General features: G+C 38.1%; 1 protein-coding gene across 50 annotated transcripts in view; it reads right to left on the reverse strand.

The window, feature by feature from the left end:
* LOC308199202 (uncharacterized protein) overlaps positions 1-22433 on the reverse strand; it is a 506154-nt gene that overhangs the window by 388228 nt on the left and 95493 nt on the right. The gene's annotated exons all lie outside the window — the stretch shown is intronic.

A 22433-nucleotide genomic window follows, 5' to 3' on the forward strand; every position in this document is an offset into this window, starting at 1 on the left:
ACATTCTTTGGGAAAGATGTAATATTGAATAAAAAGAAAACATACTTTGGATAGACAAACATATGTAAGCTGTAGCTCAGCAGAACTGGTAAGATAACTGAAAATTTGGTGAATTACCTTGTGAACATTTTTGAACAATTCCTGATTTATATTTTTATCAGTTCTTTTTTTTACTTTCTTCCTCTCTTTTTCAAGCCATCATAACACATTTTAGTTTTATAAGGGAAAACACAGCATTTCCAGAAATCTGATTGGCAGACATAAAGGCTGGCAAGCACAGAGGGTGCCTTTTTGATTTAATAATGATGACTTATATCTTCTGTTTTGAAAGACCCATAAAACAGAATGGAAGTCTCCTTTCAAACCTAGAATTTCTATACCACTGCTTATGTTTGGAAGAAGCAGCTCATTTTGGCTGCTTTTGGTCTCTTTTGGAGGCATCTATTGATGCTTACTAACATGTTAATGAACAGCATTGCAGTGGTGAAAGTCCTGGATCCGAGGCTTTTTGGAGCTTATTAAAACTTCTCTTTTATCAGCCAGAGGAGATGCTGTAATGTGACACCTGAAAGTGTGCTGTCTCTGAAGTGCTCCCAGTCACTGCTGGACCACAGAGCAACACACGGGGCTGAAATGAACATCATCACAAATAAGACTTGCACAGACTTTGCAAACACATGAAAAGGAAAAAAGCTGAGACTGAAGTTACAGGATAAAAGGAGTGTTCCCGTTACTTTTGTCTTTAGTTAGGTTCTTACCCAGACTTCTCATGTTTTTAGTGCACTATTTGCCATATGCCTAGACCTCATTAAAAAGTAAAGTTACCTTTTATTTATCAATAGTTCTACAGCCACATGTCTGGAACACGCATAATGTTATTCCAGATGTAGGGAACACACAGTGCATTTTGGAGCTGCTAAAGTCCAAACAAAATCCAACAACAATAACCACTAAATAAGAAAAGATTTAGACGTGAAACCACAAATAAGGAACAGTTAACTTTCTCTTGATAGAGATAATGAGTTTCAGATTCCAGGTGTGTGTGGGTAGGTGTGATTTTAAAGCCCCCTTATCTTCTAAGAAATTCAGGGACACCAAAGAAACACCTGAAAAAGTATTTTGTCCCTGTACCAGCAATTCAGTTCAAACGTTTCCCTTCCCAGACAGACGTAACTATTGTTTAGGTGACAGCCGGGTGGGGGCCTTCTACCACTCAAAAGATATCTCGTATTGTACTATGCAATGACCCTTAAAATTGTTATTGCATTAGATTATAATTGTAGTGTATTTAGCTGTGAAATTGCATGGACACTTTTGTGCCTGTACATTTCTAAGCACTCTCCCTACTTGTAAAGTCAAACAGCATTTTGTTTCCAGCGTTCAGTGATGGCTATCAGTGGAGACAGAAGCACGTATGCACATGCACACTTTCTCTCTGCTCTTTCACAGAGAATTTACATCTGTTTCTTCTTGGTTTGTTGGTTTTTGTTTTCTTGCAGACCAAGGCTTTCTGCTCTTTGCATACACAGGAAACCTCGTAATAACGAATAAGCATGTCCAATAACCTAACTATAATGGAAGTATGCTCAGAGGAAATTGATAATGTTGCCAGCTCCCATTATTTTTGTAAGAGTCATGTGATATTTGCTATTTCTCTTAAAAACCAGACTGCTAAAATCATGCAAGTAGATATGAATTTGAACTGCCATTAAAGAAAGTGTCTACACATCTCGAAAATGAAGTAAAACTTGAAAATATGAACCAAAACAACCCAAAAGGGCTAAAACAACAGAAGAAGAATTTAAAAAAAAAAGGGGGGGGGGATAAATTAAGTCAGAATTTTAAGGATTTCTTAATTTTAACTCAGTCCTGAAAACTTGGATCTGACAGGTAGTGCCAGCTGGCTAAAACCCTCCAATAAATGCTGAGCACTAAGATGTAAGGAACAAGGGGAAGACGAGGGAAGCATTCTCCCAGTTAGGATGTGAATCAGCTTCCCAGGAGAGTGTTCCTGGCCAGCATCTGTAGCAGTAGCACCAAACAGAGCTTCGTTGCTGATTCCATTTTTGCCACCCAGGCCTCACTGCACCTCTCCCCTAAGGGTTGCTATGCTCCAAAATCTGGAGCTAACCCAAGAAGTATTTACTATTTTGTACATCCAAATACTTCTTTACGTGTACAGATCCTAAAAGAACAGGATGTGGTTACTTCAGAAGGACAAAAAAAAATTCTCTCTGTTCAAGTAAGTAAAGTTAGGCTTTTATTTTTAATGGCTATAACAACACTGTACATCATTTATGAGCTAGTTTGTAATGGAAACTCCCATAGAAATACAGAGAACTGGTGACAAGGGCTATCATGAACACGGGATCTGGCACTCAGAGAGGATATAGCTTTTTCCCATGTGGAATTATTTTTAAAAAGTAATTAATAATATACTTAACAAATGAAGTTTAAAAAAAAAAAAAAAAAACCAGTAACCCTCCAAGCTTGTAGTCGAAGTCAAAAAAAAAAAGACGTGGGTAAAAAAGCCCAAGTGCTGGAAGAACTGACACTTAAGAAAATAAGGAAACATTTTCTAATAATTAGTATTTAAAATGATTTTGTACGCTGGAGAAAAATGGAGTGATGTGGTTAGAGTGCAGTGACACACAGACCCATGGCCATAAACCTAGCCTCTCTGCCAGTACACTGGAGTCCTTTCCTTTCCACTGGAGGGGAGGAAGGTAGCCTGGTCCTCAGCTCCGCTGCTCACTGACGTGCAGATGACAGAACTCACCCTGCCTGACATCCAACCTCAGGCTTGGTGAGAGGCACGTCATGCTTTCTCCTCTCTATTTCAGGGAATCTTATTAGTCATACAATGCATAGTTTTCCATGTAAATTCAATAACTACAGAGAGGGAGAAAAACTAACAGAAAATATCTTACCAGATGGAGAAAATTGAAACATTACCCTTGTTTCTTTGCCAGCACAGATCCATTCTGACAGGCTGGAAATGATTTATGGGTGGGGGGGCATGGAGGAAGAGAGTATGGGGAAAAGGGAACATACTTACACTAGCAGAGAGATTATTAATTGCTATACAACGTTCAGATCTTTGCATTGTTTTGCATGCAATTAGTTACAAGACTTACATATGCAGCAATGTTTGCATGCTGATCTCTGCATGAGACAAATAAACGTAGAGTATGTGATGCATGTTAGAAATCGCTTTCAAACCACAGTAGAAGACACTGTGGTAAAGAAATGATACAATATGGCAACTCAAAAGCTGCATTCAAGGAAACAGATTACCTCTGAATATATGAATAGGTAAATACTACAGCATGTTCAAGATTAATACTAATCATTACTATTTTAATATATAAAACGTTATGGATATTGCTACCCAGCAGCGATCAGGCAGATATCTACTCTTCGTAAATTAAAAACAGATATTTTTCTGTATCTAATTGATTTTTACATTACATTAGGCAGCCAAGGCTGCAACCTTCCATGACATAGTATCTAAATAAACATTTATTAAAATATTTTAATTAGAATAAGAGGGAAAATATTGTTTCCAATTATGTTTTCAGAAGGAAAAAAAGCAGACCTATTAAGAATTAATGTAAACATAAGTGTAATGTAACATTTAAACGCAATAATTATGCCATATGATTTATACATTGTGAGTTATTTCTAATTCCTAAACTTTTAAAAAGGACTATTTACACTAAGGCATTTCCTGCCTCTCACACCTCATGTTTTTGAACCTGAAAAATAATAAGATGGGACACACTAAAATGTGAGTAGTAATTTTACAAACAGAGGCCTATCTGTGTTGAACAGCAAGTCACAGAATTTATCTTATAGATGCACAAGACTTAATGGTCATTAATAACATTCTCCTGCCAGGGCAGGAGCCCTAGGATGCTGAGGTGCTTTGTCTGGTCTAGCTGTAAACGTCCCAAGTGACTGGGCTTCTGTCATTTCCCTCGAAATACTAACCAGGCAAAAACTTATTCCCAGGGGATTCTGCAGGGATTGTCAGAGTCTCCGCACACCTTATAATTTTTTGCTATATAGATGCATATACCTGTGTGCGCAGATATTTTGGCTCCCTCTATTCTTTTTTATGGAACAGTGAATTTCAGATCCTGACATGATTTAACACAGGGAGATTGAGTCAGGCACAGCACACTGGTATAATCTATAGTTTATAGTGCTGATAAGTTGTCATGCCTTACTGAAGTCATACATTTTTGATAGTATAGTTCCATACCACCAGATATATATACACATGAAGAGGAATTAGTTTATACCTCACAAACCAGGCAAAAGTTGGTGTGGAAGTGAAGACAGGATCTTCCTTGCTCCACCAAGGAGCTGGCAATGACATGACTGTCACTGCGGGGAAGCAAACAGGGAGTCTTCTGTGCCTTTTAGTGTAAGACATTATCACTTTACCAAGAGCTGCTGGAAGAGCTTCTGGCTGTCATATAAAACTTGGCCCAATGTTCTTGACATTGATATAATCCTGTAGTCACACTAAAGACATAACGAGGGTGACTGGTAAGGAAGGCGGGGTTCCTGCATCTTTTAAAGAAATAGTTACTAAAGCCTGGCCCAAGGAAAGAACTTTTGGAATGGGCATTTCAGTAACGAATGTATGCCTGCATCATGCAAACAGAAGTGGGGTCTCCTGAGGAAAACAGGTTTACACAGCCCTATCATCTGTCAGTCTTTCCCTTAATGACTTTTGGCCAATTTGAAGTAAATCTCAAAGTATTGGGATTGGTAAGTGAGAGCAGGAGTAAGACATACCAGTCTTCTCTGGGAGTCAAACATGCAAACATAGTTCAAGACTTAATGAAACATCTTAAGGTCTCTGACTGCAGGTCCTACCCTTTAAGAAGACACATACATCTTCCTTAGTAACTGAATATAGACACCTTTGTTACACAAAATTTAGGCAGTTCTACTCAATTGTTTATTACCTTAAAAAATCCTCTCTTAGAAGCCTTCATTCCTTTCAACTAGTGTCCTTCCTTTTCCTCTCAAGAAATTACTCTCATTTTTACAACAGTTGCTCTTAGATATTGCCATAAAGAGTGTGGGTTTTATGCACTTCATTTTAAAAGTATTTGTGGAGGGGAAAAAAAGAGACGGAAAAAAGCTAGTCCCAGTCTAGACCTTACAGAGATGGACAAGGATGGTAGAAAAGAACTAATTGGCAGACAAATATATTGGAAATCTAAATAATTTCCCTGGATAAGAAGAGTAGCATCAAATACGAATGTGCCTTATTCATCTCCCTCTTCAACTCCAAGAGGCTAGTTCCTGCCATTCCTCATTTTTGTGTCATCATTGACTTTCATTCCCTTTGTCTTCCATCACATGTTTCTGCAAGTCTGTAATAAACCAACCATAAATATCAACTATATAGCATTTCTCATTCATATCTCCTCACAGACGACTACACTGCCATCGTGCTGGCATCCTTCCCTTCCAGTTCCATTTCAGCCACCCCAGGATTATCACACAAAGCAGACGGCATGACCACAACCACCTCCATCCTCTCTGCCATTCATTTGCAGGGCTTACTCAAAAATGTCCGTGGAGTCTACACTCACTTCTAGCATCTACCTTACTGCAATCTAACAACACTGAAAGAGCTGACATCCCCTTTGTTCCCTCTTTAAAAAAAATAAATAAATAACACAAGTCACCATGTCTTCCACAACACCACTATTTCACAACACAACATGGCTAAAATCAGTAAATTCATATTTAGTGTCCTAAATTACTAAGCACTTTGATTTTAAATTCAAAGCACTCAGCTGTCAGAACATTTAACAGCTTAACTTTACTCACTTATTATTAAAATCTTGGTTTTGGCTCCTGTTCACATAATTCACTTACACAAATATCATAACTTATTCAGTGCAGAATGCCTCTAATATCTAATATTCATAACACTCTGTGTAACAGATTTCCTATATTGCCTTCACATCCAGCACTACACATATAATCCTGTAAAAGTCTTTACAGGAGGAGAAGGTAGGATTCAGGCATCATCATCTAGCATAAATAATAAAAAAAAAAAAAAAAGAAAACCTTGACACTTCTGAAGTGATTTTTAATTATAATTTATTTTAATTAACATTTGCTATTTTACAAATGTTTTACTGTAAGCACATATTCTAAATATTCTATGGTTAATCTGTGACTGAATTCTGTTCGACATTTTTTTAATGTTCTACATCACAGGCAGCAGAATCAGAGTCCTTACAGATTTTAAAGATTAAAACTCTGCTGGGGCTCTGAGATACCAATATCCATTTCTCTGAGTTAGCACTGATGGACTCGCACATACTTACTGGCGACAGAACTTGCAGTATGTGGCATTTTTTGCATGTTTGTTTTTAAGGCAGTTATAGTATACGGGATACAATTTGACAGCCATGTTATCTTCCTTTTTTATCACAATGGTAACAAATATTCTGCAACCTAATTTGTCAGGATTGTTATTTTCATATTTACCACAGTACTTCTAAGTATTGCTGAACCAGATAAAGATTTGTGAGCCGTTGTGTTTAGCAGCTCCCTTTAAAGTGAATTACACGTCTTACTAACAGCCGTGCAGAAGCACAAGAAGCTCAGAAATAATGAATACACTACGCAGCGGCATTTTTGCCAGCCCTAGGATTCTCAAAACTGTACTATATCCCCAGTGACTGCACTGTCATTATAATAGGTAATCATTAGATTTATCTTTTATATAATTTGTAACATCTTATAGTATTATATGTGCATTTATGTAGCCTCATTACTGCCAGGAGTCCTCTTTAACTGTGATGATAAGTAAATAAAGTAGAAATTACACACCAACAGGAACCTGGAATATGTTGTTTTACTGGATGTCTGAGAGCTCCCTTTAGCAAAGCTAATCTGCGCAGCAGTTACCATTATTTCTACCTCAGTGAGCACTTCCTAATTGCTGTGTTATTGCTTGTGAAGAAAATATATTATTAAAGTCCACAACTTACGACTTGTTGCACATCTATACAAGGAAAGAAAAAAACGCGTTTCATCAGGCCTTAATAGGTTTTGAATAGGTTGATCAGCTGAGGTTGTTTTTTCTTACAGATCTGTTCATTACCCTTTCATAATGTCAGTATCTCCTTCTAACAGTCAAGATGCATTCATAATTTATTCAGAAACCTGGAAACATTACTAAACCAAATCTACTTAATTCCCTGTGAATCAGTTCAGGCCTATTTTGGTAGCGATTTGTAATGAACAACAATTATAAGCCCAAAGGAATTAGTATTCCTTTTTAGTTGTTAGCGTTTTATACCCAACTATTGGTCCATTGCCAGATAATGATCCACAGAGCATTAGATCTGTGTATTAATATTATCATTACAAATGCAATGACACTCAGTGGAGGATAAAGTTTTGATGGACTCCCATTGTGTGCCAGTTACAGCCCTATATTGTCAGGAAAAAGTTCAGCATTAGCACTTGGTTCTGATGGGACCGCTAAGAACAGGGTGACCTTCAAAATGCAGCAATATAATCAAAATGGCAAACAGCAGCCACTGAAGTTAACACAGAAAACAACTTCAGCATTTCATCGTGCTCAGAATTACCTAGATGCAACAGGTGTGCAGAAAGCAAGGCTTATGAAAGGATTTTAGGAAACAACAGAATGCTCTGCATTCTTCCCGTTCAAGTAACACTGCTGACACCTCTTTTAGCAAGGAAGCCAACACTCAAGAATTCCTGAAAAGATGATCAGCTTTCATTCACTCATGGCCAGATTGTACTGGTTTTGTAAGTTCTGAATACTGAACACCAGCGACTTTTATGGGGTATCTGAGGTAAGACATACGAATTATTTTAAGGAACACATTTTATACATTCTAGTAGGGAATAACACTGTGCACTTGTCCTAAGAATAAATATTTGTCATTTTAAAATTTTCTTAATACATAGACAAGATGTAGGTGCATACAGAAAATAAAAAGAAGACACAGGAGCCACGCACATTCCAAAACCTACTCTTGTAACCTAGAGTGGCTTCTGCTCAAACTGGAAAAAAAACTTTTTGAAAAGTGAGAAAAACAGAGCCTAATAAAAATGTTAGAAATAACATTGCCATGTTCTGTGTTAATAAGGGGAGGATATCACTATGCTGAGAAACAGGCTACTGGTATATTACTGATGTTACTTGCTAAATATCTCATTCTGAATTGGACTCCTGACTAATATACATCATTCCCAAGTAGCTTGCATCATGACATCCATGAAGCTGAGTGAATGTTTTTATTTGTTTTCACTCTTGAGAACCCTGGGAACTGTGAAAACTAGAATGCCTTTCATTCAGGAGCTGAGCTTTCAGTTCAAGCTGTCTTTTTCAAAAATCTTTTTCAAAAAGGTCTGATTCTTTTATCACGCAGAATGAATAAGTAATAGAGAGAACAGCCCAATATATTTGTCAGCACTGGAGACTGGCCATAGGATGTCCACAGCCAAAAGCAGATCAGATTAACCAACAAGATGCATATTTTCCAAGGCAGTGCAAGACCAGAAGTCCTTTAACAGGATCCCTGTAAAACACCTAGGCATCTAATTGTCATTGTCTATGAAGAGAGTTAAGATCCTGGGCGTTTTCAAAAACTCTGCTAGGAGTACATCTTCAGGAACTTAAATACCTTTAAAAATTTGCTGTAAGGCCCTCAGCAGGTAGCTTGCACAGCCTCATATGTTCTTGGGAAAAAGAGAGAGAGAGATAATGCTATGTTTTGATCAGAGCAGCAGCAAACATTCAGCATTTCATGTATTCTTTCTCCTTTTACATGAAGAAGTTGATGACAGGAATTTCTTTGATGCAAAACTGTTTATTTTCAAATATATGTATGTCCTGTTCCCCTGAACACAGCGGGAAAACAGCACTTGCTCAGTGCAATACGCTTCTTCTTTCTAGCCTGTGCTGGGGGGGTCCCTTCTAGATTTTTTCAGCACCACGCTGCAAGTGTCTTCATTTTCCTGCCTGTCCTCCCTCTGCCTCTGCAATACTGGCTCTGTCTGCTCTTTCTTCTGTCCATGTTATTCAAATGTCCTCTTCATTCTCTCTCACAAGGATGAATTTCCTAATTCCTGGCTTTGCATCTGGTCCACATTGAAACTCCTTCACCTTGTGGACCAGCTCTGGTCCTGCCTTAGCTTAGACTTTCAACGGCGGGTCAGCTATCTTACTCCACAGCACTTTAGTGGCTTCTTAAGTGTATCCCACCAAATGCACACAAGATCTCACAAATAGTAGCTTTTACCAAGCCCCTGCTTGGTAAACTAAACAACAGGTATTCCCAGCTTTACATAAAGCTTTAGGTCATTTTACTTTTTAAAGATCCTATCATCAACTGAACAGCTTCAAATATGTCTGATTCACATCTCAAAGTATGTTGTAACAAGAAGCATCTCGTTAAAAACTCACGCAGCAGCATTTCAGACTATTTAAGACCCGCTGGAACAAATATTACTCTGAATTGCAAATCTGTACAGTTGGGAAAAATCAGTCTAATTTCTGCAGAATTTCTCTATAATTTCAGTTTTGTAGCCATACTGAATCAAGAGTATGTCGAGGCTTAACCAACCTGGCAGCAGAGCTAAATCTGCAAAGTCAGTTCTTTTCTCCATTCCCCTTCACTAGGACACAGCAGATTCTGGTGTTCCTCTGCAAAGAGGAAGCTTTGAATTGCTGGGACCCTCCCTCAGAAATCAACTCACTCATGTTACATAGCAGACATGCTTATAAGGGAACTATCTCGACCACTTCCTCCTAACCAACTCTTCTACACCAGCAACAATCAAATCCTTGCTGCTGTAGTTACTAATGGTGACTTTGTGTCCTCATCTAAAAATACACCACAGCAGAGAAAGAAATTGCTAGAAAAATAAAATATGTGAACAATGAGACTCATCCTCCACATTTCTGTTTTTCCCAAGTGGGAATATGGTGGGAAGGTGCAGCTCATTGCCGATGAACAGAAGGAATATGGCAAGGTAAAGTACAAACCCAGCCTGTATTGCATTTTGATCTATGTTAACATTAATATCACCTATACTGGCATACCTGAGTGTGTATTAGTGCTGCCAATAGTACTCGCAACGTAGCCCCTAACACAGACCGCAGTAATTTGTCTCAGAAGTGTGCTCACAGCTAGGCCAATTGCAGATTGCCACAGTAGGGATCTCTGGAACCTCCTCCTTCCATTTCAAATACTGCAATCAGTAAAAGTATCAGGCACTAAAAAAATAAATAAAACTCTTTTCTTTTAACCTGAGGCAAAAGCCAAAGCTTGCTACTATAGTACCCAAATGGAAATAATTAGTCCTTGGGTTTTCAAGTGGCAAAAGCAAATAGGTTCTTCTAAGTGCAATTAAAACTATACCACGTAGTGAATTCATTGCTATTGATAGTTAAGATTTTCAGGCTGTAAGCACAAGTTCCTAACAAAATATTGGTGATTACCATTACACTCTAACAGAGCATAAATAATGCCAGAAAATATCATGAGATTCCTTCATCATTTCCCTTCCTTCATCCACAGAAATAACCTCAACAGACTGAAAGCATCTTTCCTAAGTAGAGACTGCATTTGTTATGCCGTTACAAAACAATATCATGAAGCACCTTAAAAATATTCAGCATCTTATTTAACAAGCTACACTTACTTCACTTTCATTTCCAAGGTAAGCGAATAGGATTGTTTTAAACAAGGGAACAACAACACCCACCGTAACTCTTCCCGCTTTAGAGTGTCCTTATCAAAAATAACTCAGAAACCCCCCTGGCATTAATTGTTATGCTTTTAAGGGCTGATTTGAACATCAGAGAGAAGCCTTTGAGTATGAAGAAATCTTTTGTTTGATGATGTTTGGGCTCAGCATGACATCTACTGTTCCTCTATGTCCTGCTTTTATTTTGAATGCAAGATAATAACCAAACCGTAGTTAGATCTGGATAATAAGTGAAAAATGCAGAGAGTATAAACATCTTACTTCTCATTAGCGACATTCTGCCTAGCAAAACAAAAGGAATCATAAGCTGTAGTTAAGCGCTACTTCAGTTTAACCCTCCACTAGTTATCAAGTAATTTCATGAGGATATTTTCAAGAGGGAAGTCAATTGGACAACCTCATCTGATGAAGACACAGGCAGCAGTAGGAGAAAACAAAGTTTATTCTTTCAAGTAGGTTTTTTTCCCCTCCCCCTTTGGAACCTGTTAATAATTAAAACGTTCATCGGCAATCTGGTGACAAGACACTTGAGCTTGATTTAATTACGGATTGCTTTGGTTTTGAACCAAGAGCAACAGTGATTACGTGGAGGTTCATATTGCCTTTTCTGTTGTGCTTCTTGAATACTTTCTCATGCATTTGAGTGGTGGGAACTTAAAAAAAAAAAATCTAATAGAGAAAAAACTGCCTAGAACAGGAAATAAATATTTTGCAGTGTTTGAAAAAATAAAAACTGAAGAGAAGAGAATTACTTAAAAATTAATAATTTCATGGACAGAACTAAAATACACAAAGGTTCTGCAGAACAAACATTGAGGAAATCAGGCTATTAAAATAAAGGGTGATGGAGCAGTATATCAAAATCAGTCAGGTCTGCAGCATGCTTGACACTGAATGAAAAGACAGAATGCTCTAGTGCAGGAAATAACCAAAGAACAGGAGTCAATCACAGCCAAAATCTTTTCCCCAGTGGCCAGCTACAATAAATCCAACAAGGCACTGGGGAGTTCCATCAATGAAAATTGTATGTTTGCTGTATTCACAGACAATTTGGGGACCAAAAGGTTGCCACCATAAAGGAAACACAAAACTATTTTTGCAAACAGTGCAATGAAACTGTCTGCTCAGTCAGCAATTTTTTAAAATAAAACAAAAGCGAACAAAAATAAAATGCTGAATTAAGGTAGGGAAAATAATTTAAAAATAGACATCTAATTTGAGGACACTGTTCCCATCCTTAACTCCTAGCTCTATTTTAGTAATCAGAGCTCAAAACATATAGCAAGAGAAAAGAAAAAAAGAAGACTTGCAAAGAGTTTTCAGAAATGCTTAATGACCAGGTCTGGGGAGAAAGCAACTTCTCATTTCCAAAGTAACTTAGGCCTTGTCTGCACCTCTGATGCAAAGACACCTGATCCATCTGTATAGTGACTCTCACCTCAAAGGAGCGTGGTGTGGAGACTTTTAAGCGAGCTAGACCCAGGCCCAGAAGCAATTACTGCACAGCATCACTGGCACTGAGTTACTGTCCTTCTAGTTTACCGTTGAAACCCAAGCTGTTGCACCAGCACAGCAGCACGGTTCTTTGCATGGACATTGCAGCCCAGGAAATTCAGCGTGATGTCCACTGCAGCATCCTGATGCTCCCACAGACACATCACTTACATTCCATGGCTTTGTCATTAAATTTTGGCTCCTGTGTGTCTAATGACAATATTTACAAAAGCGTGTGCAGAGATATAGACACACTCCTGGAAAGGGTCCCTTGAAATGCCCAAATCTCTCACAACTTTTCCTGATTTCAGCGTATAAAAACCTCACAGGCAAAGTTACGAATAAATACAAGACCCTATCCACAAACTGTTGAGCGATGGCAGTTCAGCTGGAGCTCACTGGAAGTGAGGACTAATAGGAGAAGAGGAAATGTGGGGAGAGTAAACACACTGATGTAAATGTATACAAATACAGGAGTTACTGAGGAAAAGGAAGGGGGCAAAGGTTCTGTTTAAAGAAAAACAATAGGAATAGTCGCGTGGGTCAAGGGATTAAACGCAGGAGCCTTGCAGCACGCACATGCAAACCAATTGCAAAAGAGATTAGTTTAAATGAGAAGTATAATCTGGAGGGGAGGAACCCTCTCATTCTACCATAAATGTCTCCCTATTTCACTGAAGCATAAACACAGAATAAAGAAAGGGGGTTCAGTGAAAAGATCATTATTAATCAGCCCTGTGGATAGCACAGGATGTATAACCCCCGAGATTCATACAGGCACCTGCCTCCAGATTGGCTGCGTATGGGACAATTTATCATAACTGGGCATGTAGGAGTGGGGGAGGACACGGTGGTCATTGCCTGTACTGGAATTTATGATGGAAAAGAAAGTTAATTAAGTTCTGTGGTCAGTGCTTAAGGAAAAAAATAGAACTGCTCCCAAATGCAATTCCTTGCTGGAATAGATACTTTGGCAGAACTTGCTAATTACTATATTAAACTGTTAATTTGGCAAGAGAGAACTGATTTTCTTATAGTAAGTTTTCAGGAAAAACTGCATAGAAACAAAACAGTTTTGTCATCTGGTCTTTTGTTGTCAAAAAGAAGAGTACACCTGGCATATTCTGTAGCTCCTAACATCATTATAGCACTGCACAGAGCTGAGTGGCAGAGTGTGCGGAACAGCAGGGAGAAGAAAGTAAGAGGCTTCTGAAAGCAGTGGGAAAACAGCTAGTTTAAGGAAAATGGCCAACTAATGTAGTTTTCTTTGAAAGCGTTAATGTTTTTTCTTCCATACTGTTATGAAATCACTAATGAGTTATCTAAAAATGAAACAGTTGACGTCAGTCCCTCAAATGCAAAGCCACCCAGTCTGGCTCGGTCAGAGCTCCTCCTGGTTCTGGAAATGCAACGGAGCACATCGTAGGGACTGCCAACTCTACGTGAGCTGGTACCTGAAGCTCATGTAGTTGTGGGATGACAACGCTGCTGATAACCTCTTCTATGAAAGTTATACTCTTATCACTACCATAATATAAATGACAGTTCTACTAGCAATTTGCTGTGGAGGAAACTTCTAGAAGTGCAGGTATATGACCAGTGTCCTATTATACTATAAACTCTACAAATAAGTAAGCCAACACTTTTCTCAAAGATCTTAGCAGGTAAAGCACACAACTGACTCATAAGTTTAGCCTTTTACAAATAAAAGACAGACATACTTTTTGGCTCTGCAAAATCCAATGTCAGAACAACCTAATGAGATATTTGGTGCGCTAGCCACAGCTGGTACTGTGGGCAGCACTCAACCACTACCAGTGTGCCAAGGCCAAAGAGAATGTGTAAACTCTGCCCTCAGATGGGTAATCTCATGAAAACTGAGCTTAGTAATTTTGCTCTTTTATCAACCCATTACTTTGTTCTAAATTCTCACAGAGCCACTAATTTCACCAATTTGCTTAAAAACACACCCTTTTTCAACCCAAATGCAACCAATTAATTTTAGCAACCAGATTATTATAGATGAATCAGAGGCAAGTAAAAATGCATCCCCTGAACTTGAGGTGCAAAGTGGGAGGAAACAGACTTCTGTTTCAGTTTAGCTCATAAAAATAAATTCTAAATTTGAAAAATATAAACCCACAAAGTACAAAATAACAAATTGAGTTAAAACTAAAGCAAACATTCAGTTATAGTGGGTTTAGAGAGGGAGGAATTATTTTTGTTTGTTTACTTTTTAAGCTTTTAATCCTCTTCAAATTAAGTTGTGTGGTTTTTTTTCCATAAACAGCAAAATTCAGCGGTCAAGAACAATTGCATCTTCAAGTAGGCATTTCTTTCCAGTGAAACATTTCATTAAAAAAATAGTCTCTTCTACTTACCACGATTTCAGACTGTATAATAGCATTATTAGTATAGAACTTCAGTAAATTACATCATTTAATGTGCATGAGGAAGTGTAAATTACACAGAAAAGCTATACACAAGGTTAGTGATTGTATTTGGCCCTCTATTTTATTTTTTCTCATCTGAAGTAGAAATAAAAAGAGAATTTATCTTAATTTTAATGCATGTCCATGCCTTAAACTATTATTTTTGCTTGACTTTCAACAACTACGGTATATGATACCAGAATATATTCCTCTTTATACATATTTTATAATTTGTTTCAAGTCACATCTTAAAAGGTATTTAACTTTTTCTCCTGGATCCTGATTTTAGTTAATGGCAGTAGAAAAGTCACTGTCCTTGATCTAGAACTGTTTAGTAAGAAGAAGTCAGGGCTAGAGGCACATGAAAACATGTCAATCAGATGTAATTGCTCTCCAAAAGGAACCCTATCAAACTGAAGAACAGGAACGCACACTAAACACATGGATTTGCTGCAGCACCTAATCTACTAATGAGCTCAGCTTGTTATTTCCAGGCTTCCTATTCAGAAAGTTCAATATAAAAAACATGACAGTGAAGGACAACATTGCTTAAATAGTTTTTGATAATATATACTACAGGTGGAGCCAGTAACATCATCTGTGGTTAAGGTTGCCCAACACTTCCCATTATACTTCCCTTGCTGCTTTGTCCAGCTTCAATTATTTGAGCTGAAATCTTCGATACAAAGAGCTTTCCTCCGACTAATATTTTTACTTTTTCTTCCATTAGCTCAGTGATTTTTAATTGTTATTTAAGTTTTATTTTTAATTATTATTAATTTATTATCACAGAAGAATGAATGACTTTAAGGGAAGAAGGAAAAGAAAGAGAAATGAGGTTTTATCGTGACATCAGGAAGGCACAATTCAGTACTAGATGTAATACTGAGTCAACACCTTTTCTTTCCATGACAAATGGAAAGATTTTCCATGAAAAATCTTTCTTTTTTAACAAAGCATATGCCTAGTTGCATGTTGGCAACCTACTACTCTTAACAGTTACTATCTCTGGCAAAAGTTTATGCAGTTGACTTAAAAAAACATTGCTGGTACTGAAATCTGAGAGTATCAGTTGCCAAAATTAACATATATTGAGATCAACAGGAAGCGATCCATACAGAAGTCCAGTTAGTACTAGAAATTTGATGTCCACATCCGCTTTAGACTGCAATCTAAATGCCTAGTAGGGCTGGAAAGTATTAAGTATGCCCCCAGAGTACGTCTTCTGGTTTATTTTCATTCAGAGAAATCTAGTTCATATTATCCATGAGACAAATCAAAGCCTAGTAGGTGGCAAAAGCGGACAGAGTTGCTTCCAAAGCACACTACTGACACAGACTGTGATGGTGATGCAGGCACACCCAGTAGGGGTTCAGGAAAATGGAAATTCTGGTCCTTCTGTTCATCTGTATACAAAAAGGAGTTATGCATATTCCCCCATTAAGCATGCAAGACAGACCTGTTTTGGGCACGAATTGGTGTAACAAAGGAGGTGTTATGCCAATGGGAACCCTGATACACTGTTAAAAATATGAGATGAGCAATGAAAAAAACTGAAAGTAATGAAAGCAAAGAAACAAAAATGGCCTCATACTGCAGACAGTCGAAGGACTAAGAACTTCATTCTGACTCCTGCTTTACCAAAGGAACTCAGAAGTTCCTTTCTGCAGCTTGGAATTTGATTCAATACATCAATACATGAAGTTGGGAAGCAAATATTGAAAAAGGAGATAGATTATTTAATTTAAAGTGTAGCATTGATAAGATGTCAATTCCTGGAAATGGGAAGAAGTCTGGGACTGCCGCAAGTGGGATGTTGCTCACATCATAATGTTATGCCCACTAGATCAGTGAGGTTCAGAAATACATTTTTTTACTCAGGTCATCTTGGCAAAAAACATGGGTTAAAAAGGAGTGTTCCTCATGAGACACAGTCCATTTTCTTTTAATAATTTGTCCATTTTAACCCATTCCAGTCACCAAGGGTAATGAAGATACCTTTCACCTCTTCTGCTTTTTTTCCTGGGAATTATTTTTTGTTTAAAGGACTGTAAGTTCAACAGAAGGTAAGGGGGAGCTTTTGCAACTTGCAGTAGTCTTGTGTGCCACAAGAATGGTCTGTTAATTTGTTCTCGATTTCCTAGCTGTAAAAGCCTGTAACTGATCTAATAGTTCAAGTGGTTAAAAAGTGTACACCCTTTGTGCTTTAGATTTCCATTTTGTAATTTACAGAAGTGCTAAAAACTTCCTCATCTGACCAAAATCATAAGGAACTCAACCAGACTACACATACCTTATCATGTACTCTGCTAACCGTCCTGTAAAATCAGGTCCTGAGTATCTTAGACAACAGAACAGGGAAAATCTGACAATCTTTTTGTGGCTTCCTATGTAAAAAGGACATACGACTTCCCAAAGCAACATGAAAATTAATGTTATAATATATGAGAAGCGTTTTGCAATAACAGTGGCGTGCAGTCTAGATAAGCCTGGAAGGAAGTGAAAATTTCTGTAATTAGAGCAGGATATGAGTATTTTCCAGATAATATGACTTAGGGCCAGGCATGAAACAACGAAGGTAAAATCCTGAACTCAGAGAACATAACCCATCTGTGCAGTGAATGAAGCAGTGGTCCTGTAGGAGAAAAACAGCATGTGATCCAGTAATTAAAGACTGTTCATGAAACATAGCCATGAAGCAGGCAAATGCTATTACGGGAGCAACCTTAATGCTGGCATTTTCTGTCTTGAATGTTTCATATTGCAACCTTAACAAATGAGATTTTTTTACAATACATAGCATAGGCCCACTCAAAATGGGTGCATGCATATATTACATCAATATTTTCTAAAATTCTTTAGCATTTTCTGGGAAATATATTCTTTCTCCTTCCACCCAACAAATGAGGTTTTAACATGTAAACAGGTATAAGGACTGCTATATGTTTTAAGGAATTATGCAGTTCAACATTCTTGATTTAAATGTTACGGTGCACAGAACAGGCTGGTTTATGTTTGCAGAAAACAAAGGAAATCAGGAGAAAAAATGAGAAAGTTCTTCCCTTTTCCTGCCAACACACTTCTATCATGACCTGAAGATTCTTTAATATCCACCTCTAATCCCCTGTCATTTGCCTGTAAATGCTAAAAAGTGCTGCAATTTGCATCAGCTTGTGTGCTAGACATTTTTATATGAATGCTAACTCATTAGAATTGTAGACTCTCAGCTTGTAATCCCAGGCAAATATGTAAAGGCCAATTTCACTGAATACTGTGTAAGGGCATGGAGCATAAACTAGGGTGCCTCCTTGTAAAACCCAGCAGTTAGTGTATGCATTACAAGCCTGCTTATGCATTACAGCGTAATCTGACATAATACAGAATCTACACAGAAGCACAGACTCTACAGTTTCTTGCAAGCTGGCTACGCCACGGAGCACAGATACACCACGCTGTACAATAGGGTTTGTTTTCTTTCAAGTCCCGTTCACATGAGGCTCATTTTCCAGATCTGAAAGTTTCATTTGTAATGGCAGTCATGTCAAAGGTAAGCCTATGCAAAAATCAGTCTGCCTCTCCTCCTTTCCCTCAGCAACCAAGCCTGCTGAACCTTTCCAAAGTCTTCAGAGATCCAGAGGTCCCTAAGACTTTTTCTCTTCTCAGCCTGTTCATGGAGAGAACTCTATCATTTCTCTGTGCCTGCTACACATCTGTCAACAGTTTGTTTTGAAAATCATCAGTCAGGTGCAAATCTCTGTTAGCTGAGGGAAAGCATGTCTGATACCTAAACTAGCGCTCTTGAAAGTCAGTTGTCATGGGATTCAATTTCCATATGAACCTTCCCACAGGCTACTAAGAAACCATCAATCAAAATACTCAATCATTTCATCTATGTTTGTATTATTTTGCAGGGCATGCAGCAAGCAGAAAGCCAGAAGTCATTTAGATTTCTGCCTAGTTTAGAATCATTCCTAAGGCAAACCACCACTCTTTAGGGTACCTGGTAATTTACAGAAGTTAGAAAGAAATGTCATTCCAGGCAGTTTACATCACACACTGGACAACTGGGTGTTCTTGCACTTTGCTTTTAGGAATATACCTCTGGCTGGATTGATAGATCAAATAGTGGAAATTGTACAGGGTAATATTTTTAACTGTCCTTAAATGCCTTTGGATATGGGAATGTAAAGAACAGGTTCCATAATTTAAACCTAGACATCCATTGCAGTGATTAGGCTAAGCAATTCTTCTGAACAGGGCCAACCAGAAGTCTTCAGAAAATATTAATAAAATTAGTCTTTTGAGTGCAACATAGAACAAATGGATAATCAAGCAAGGAAGTATATGGTTCAGCATTCAGGCAGAGATTACAGATTTCTTGCTGCACCAGTGTTGTTCCATCCCATTTGAGCCTAGGACCAGTGTAAGAAAGCTCAGGGATTAACATGACCCTGCTTTAGTGCAGAGCTCTAAAGAACACCCACTTACACCCGAAGAGAAACACAGCATAGTAGCTCGAAGGCTGACACACGGTAGGTTTTATTTTTCAGGTACACAGAAAGAGGGAGTGCTGGGAGAAAGAGTAAGAACTTGGAAATCAGCATTTTTTCTTGCCTAATTCCTGAGATGCAGACGTGTCGAGTCTTGTGCAATATAATCTTTCAGCCTGTCTCCCACTTTGTGAACTCGCCCGCCAAGCACAGCTGGGCAGCAACTGAAGTCCCCAGCCCACTGTGCCGGGCACCGGGGGCAGGGGGCAGGAGAAATGCGGCAGGTGGGGAGGCAGGCAGCTACCGCTGCCGGGCCTGGGAAATCACCTGCCCTTTCCAGGCAGCTCTGGGGTAGAAGGTGCCTCATTGCACAGACCTTCCTGAGCAGCAGCCTAATATTAACCAGAGATTAACAAAAACCTCACAGAGTCAACTTTCAGCATATGAGAACGGTATCATTTTTAGAGACCAGCGGATCTTTGAGACCTCAGTGCAGGGTTTTAACACTCCTTTCTTTACAATTTGCTCCGAAAGAAGCAGATCTATGGATTTGCTGTTTCTGTAGGGTCGCAGAAAAACATACAAACTCTCTCTGCAGGTCTGATACATTTTAGATAATAGCTCTACCCAAGCAACAGATGTGATTTAATATAAGTCAACTCTTTTCCAGACAGGAAATGTAGGCTGTGAAAATATCTTTATGGAAAGTGGGGGGAGGAGGGAAGGCAACAAATCGTCTCTTGGCTGATTGCTGTAAAATATGATATCATTGAAATACATTTAGCTAGTCATCTTCTGTTTGGGGAATTCACCGTGATTGTGTTCCAGTTCATTACTTTGAGGGCTACGGTGCTATTGTCAAGGCCTCAAATCCAGTAAGATGGCCTAACCCCCAGGTTAGAGAGGCTACAATAGCAGAAAGGCAATTATACTGTAGGAAAAATGTTGTCCACTAATCAGCTAGCAATCAATTACTAAGAAGAGAAGATAACCCTATCCCCACTCAAGCTCTTCAGTATTAATAGTGCCATCATGTAATTACTTTAGGCATGGGCAGGTGCATGAAAGGACAGACTCTATAGTACACTGCATCTAAGATTAATGAGTTCTGTCAATTTGCCCAGCAGACATCTGATTCTTCAGCTTTATGTAGCCACTAGTTTTATACACGCCTCAGGGCTTTTTTCCTGAAAAAAAAAATAATCAACTGCTATTTAAATACATTCAGAAAGCTTATATCTTTAAAAAATCCCTAATTTGTAAGTAAGACTGCACCAAGAAGATTTCTAATATGAACATTAATACAGCACGTTGTCCTAATGGTTATCCTTTCAATTTACCATTATTTTAGTCAGAGTAATGAGTGAAACACAAGGTTCTGGATGTATCTAATGCCTCCAAGAAAAACTGACAGCATCCAGTTCTGCAGTCACAACATCCTGAATTTCACTCACACAATCAATTCCAATAAGAAAAAAAAAAAAAAGTAGAGAAAAAAAGAGAGAGAAAAAGAAATGTTTCAGTAAGTAAGTCATTGCTCAGAAACCAAGACAAAGCAAATACAGAAGCACTTTGCTGCTAAGTTAGCAAACACGCTGAATGAGCACAGCTGCCAAAAGCAGAATCATTCTCTGTGACAAGCTACAGCCTACAGAGTTAAGTCAGGGATACGTAGGCCTATGGGTCAAGAAAGAAATGGCTTAAAATAGAATTTCTATCTGGAAAGTGGTTTCTTTTTTCTTAAAGTTATATCTACTGTAGTCAGCAGCAAAAGTCAGTTTTTAAAAAGAAAAGGTTCCCAAGTGAAATATGACCAATTTTTAGAAACATCTTCCCCATCTGGGAGGTACATGAAAAATTCCCAACACCAGAAAACACGACCCATTCAGTATTTAAAGAAACCTTCACACTTACTAAAACCCTGTTTCAAGAAAGTGCTTAAACACTTGCTTAAATCTTTCAGAATTAATCCAGGATATTTAAAGTCATTTAGCTGCTTAGACATGCAGACAGTCTCTCAAAGATCCTATTAGGCATCTCTCTGAAAGTTCGGGCTCTTAAATACCTTTGAAAATCTGGCTCAAAGTGCTTGGCTGTACATGCACAGAGAGACCTGATGAAATAGCACACTGATCTACATTCGTGTTTCTTAAGTGCAATTCTTCAAAACTAAGAATTAAAAATTTAAGAGTCTGGACTCGTAATCTAAAATTCAAGTTCTAAGTTAAGGAGGTTGCCACACATCAGTCAAACCTCATTAACTGACCCTGTGAGAGGTCCAGTTTCCTCAAATGCAAAAGCTTAAACTACTAAGAGCCCCAGGAGCCATGAGGAAGGTAGTGAGTGTGACCTTCTTTTGCTCCCACTGCCTAAGGCTGAACTTGATCCTTGAACACAACTGCAGCTTCTGTAGTATCAAAGTATCAAACTCACTGACCAGGCAACAATGATTGCTATTTTCAAATTATTTCTTCCTAAAATGCATGCCCCTAAATATGGGCCTATGTGAAAAACATGAAACTGTTCTCAAAGCTTTTTTGGTGCCAGGTACAAGAACTGACCCATTAAATTCTGTCCGAAGTTGATGTCATGCTATTTATTCCTTTCCTGTCGTTTCTGCTAGATTATAGAAAATTGCTAACAGTATCTGTTTTTTTTTTCTTTTTTTTTTTAACCTTCCATTTAATGTCACAGTTGACCACCCATGAAATCTTTCTCAAGACTACATTTACTGGATATTAGATTCTGCTAATTAATTTTCTGGATTAATTTCTTCTGAAGTAATGTTATCAATTGTTTCCAGTAAAGAAAAAACAGGCCAGCAGTAACTTGATTTTCACATAAATGGATTAAACCTACACAAATGCAGTGGCTGAAGATATCATTGATCCATGTTCATTGGCTGTTGCTGTTTCAGTTGTTATTTGATATGGTAAAGGACAATAGAGTGGGAAATGGTTTTGATCTGAAGCAACTGTTTCTAAGAAGATACCAGCAACTCTCTCACAATACATAACTTACAAAAGGTATTCTATGCATTGAAATACACTAATCCCTAAAATTATAACTATTTCTGAAACTCATAGTTTATGTTTGATCCCGAAAGATGCTCAGGTTCATAGAAGACATTTGAATTGAGGCCACTCAGTGTGCAATAAAAATGTGTGGGAATTACCAGGGGGAGGAACTATTCTACAAATTGAAAAGAAGCAAAAAATATGAA

Source organism: Anser brachyrhynchus, assembly GCF_964034855.1.
Source record: "Anser brachyrhynchus genome assembly, chromosome: 8".
Taxonomy (NCBI): Eukaryota; Metazoa; Chordata; class Aves; order Anseriformes; family Anatidae; genus Anser; species Anser brachyrhynchus.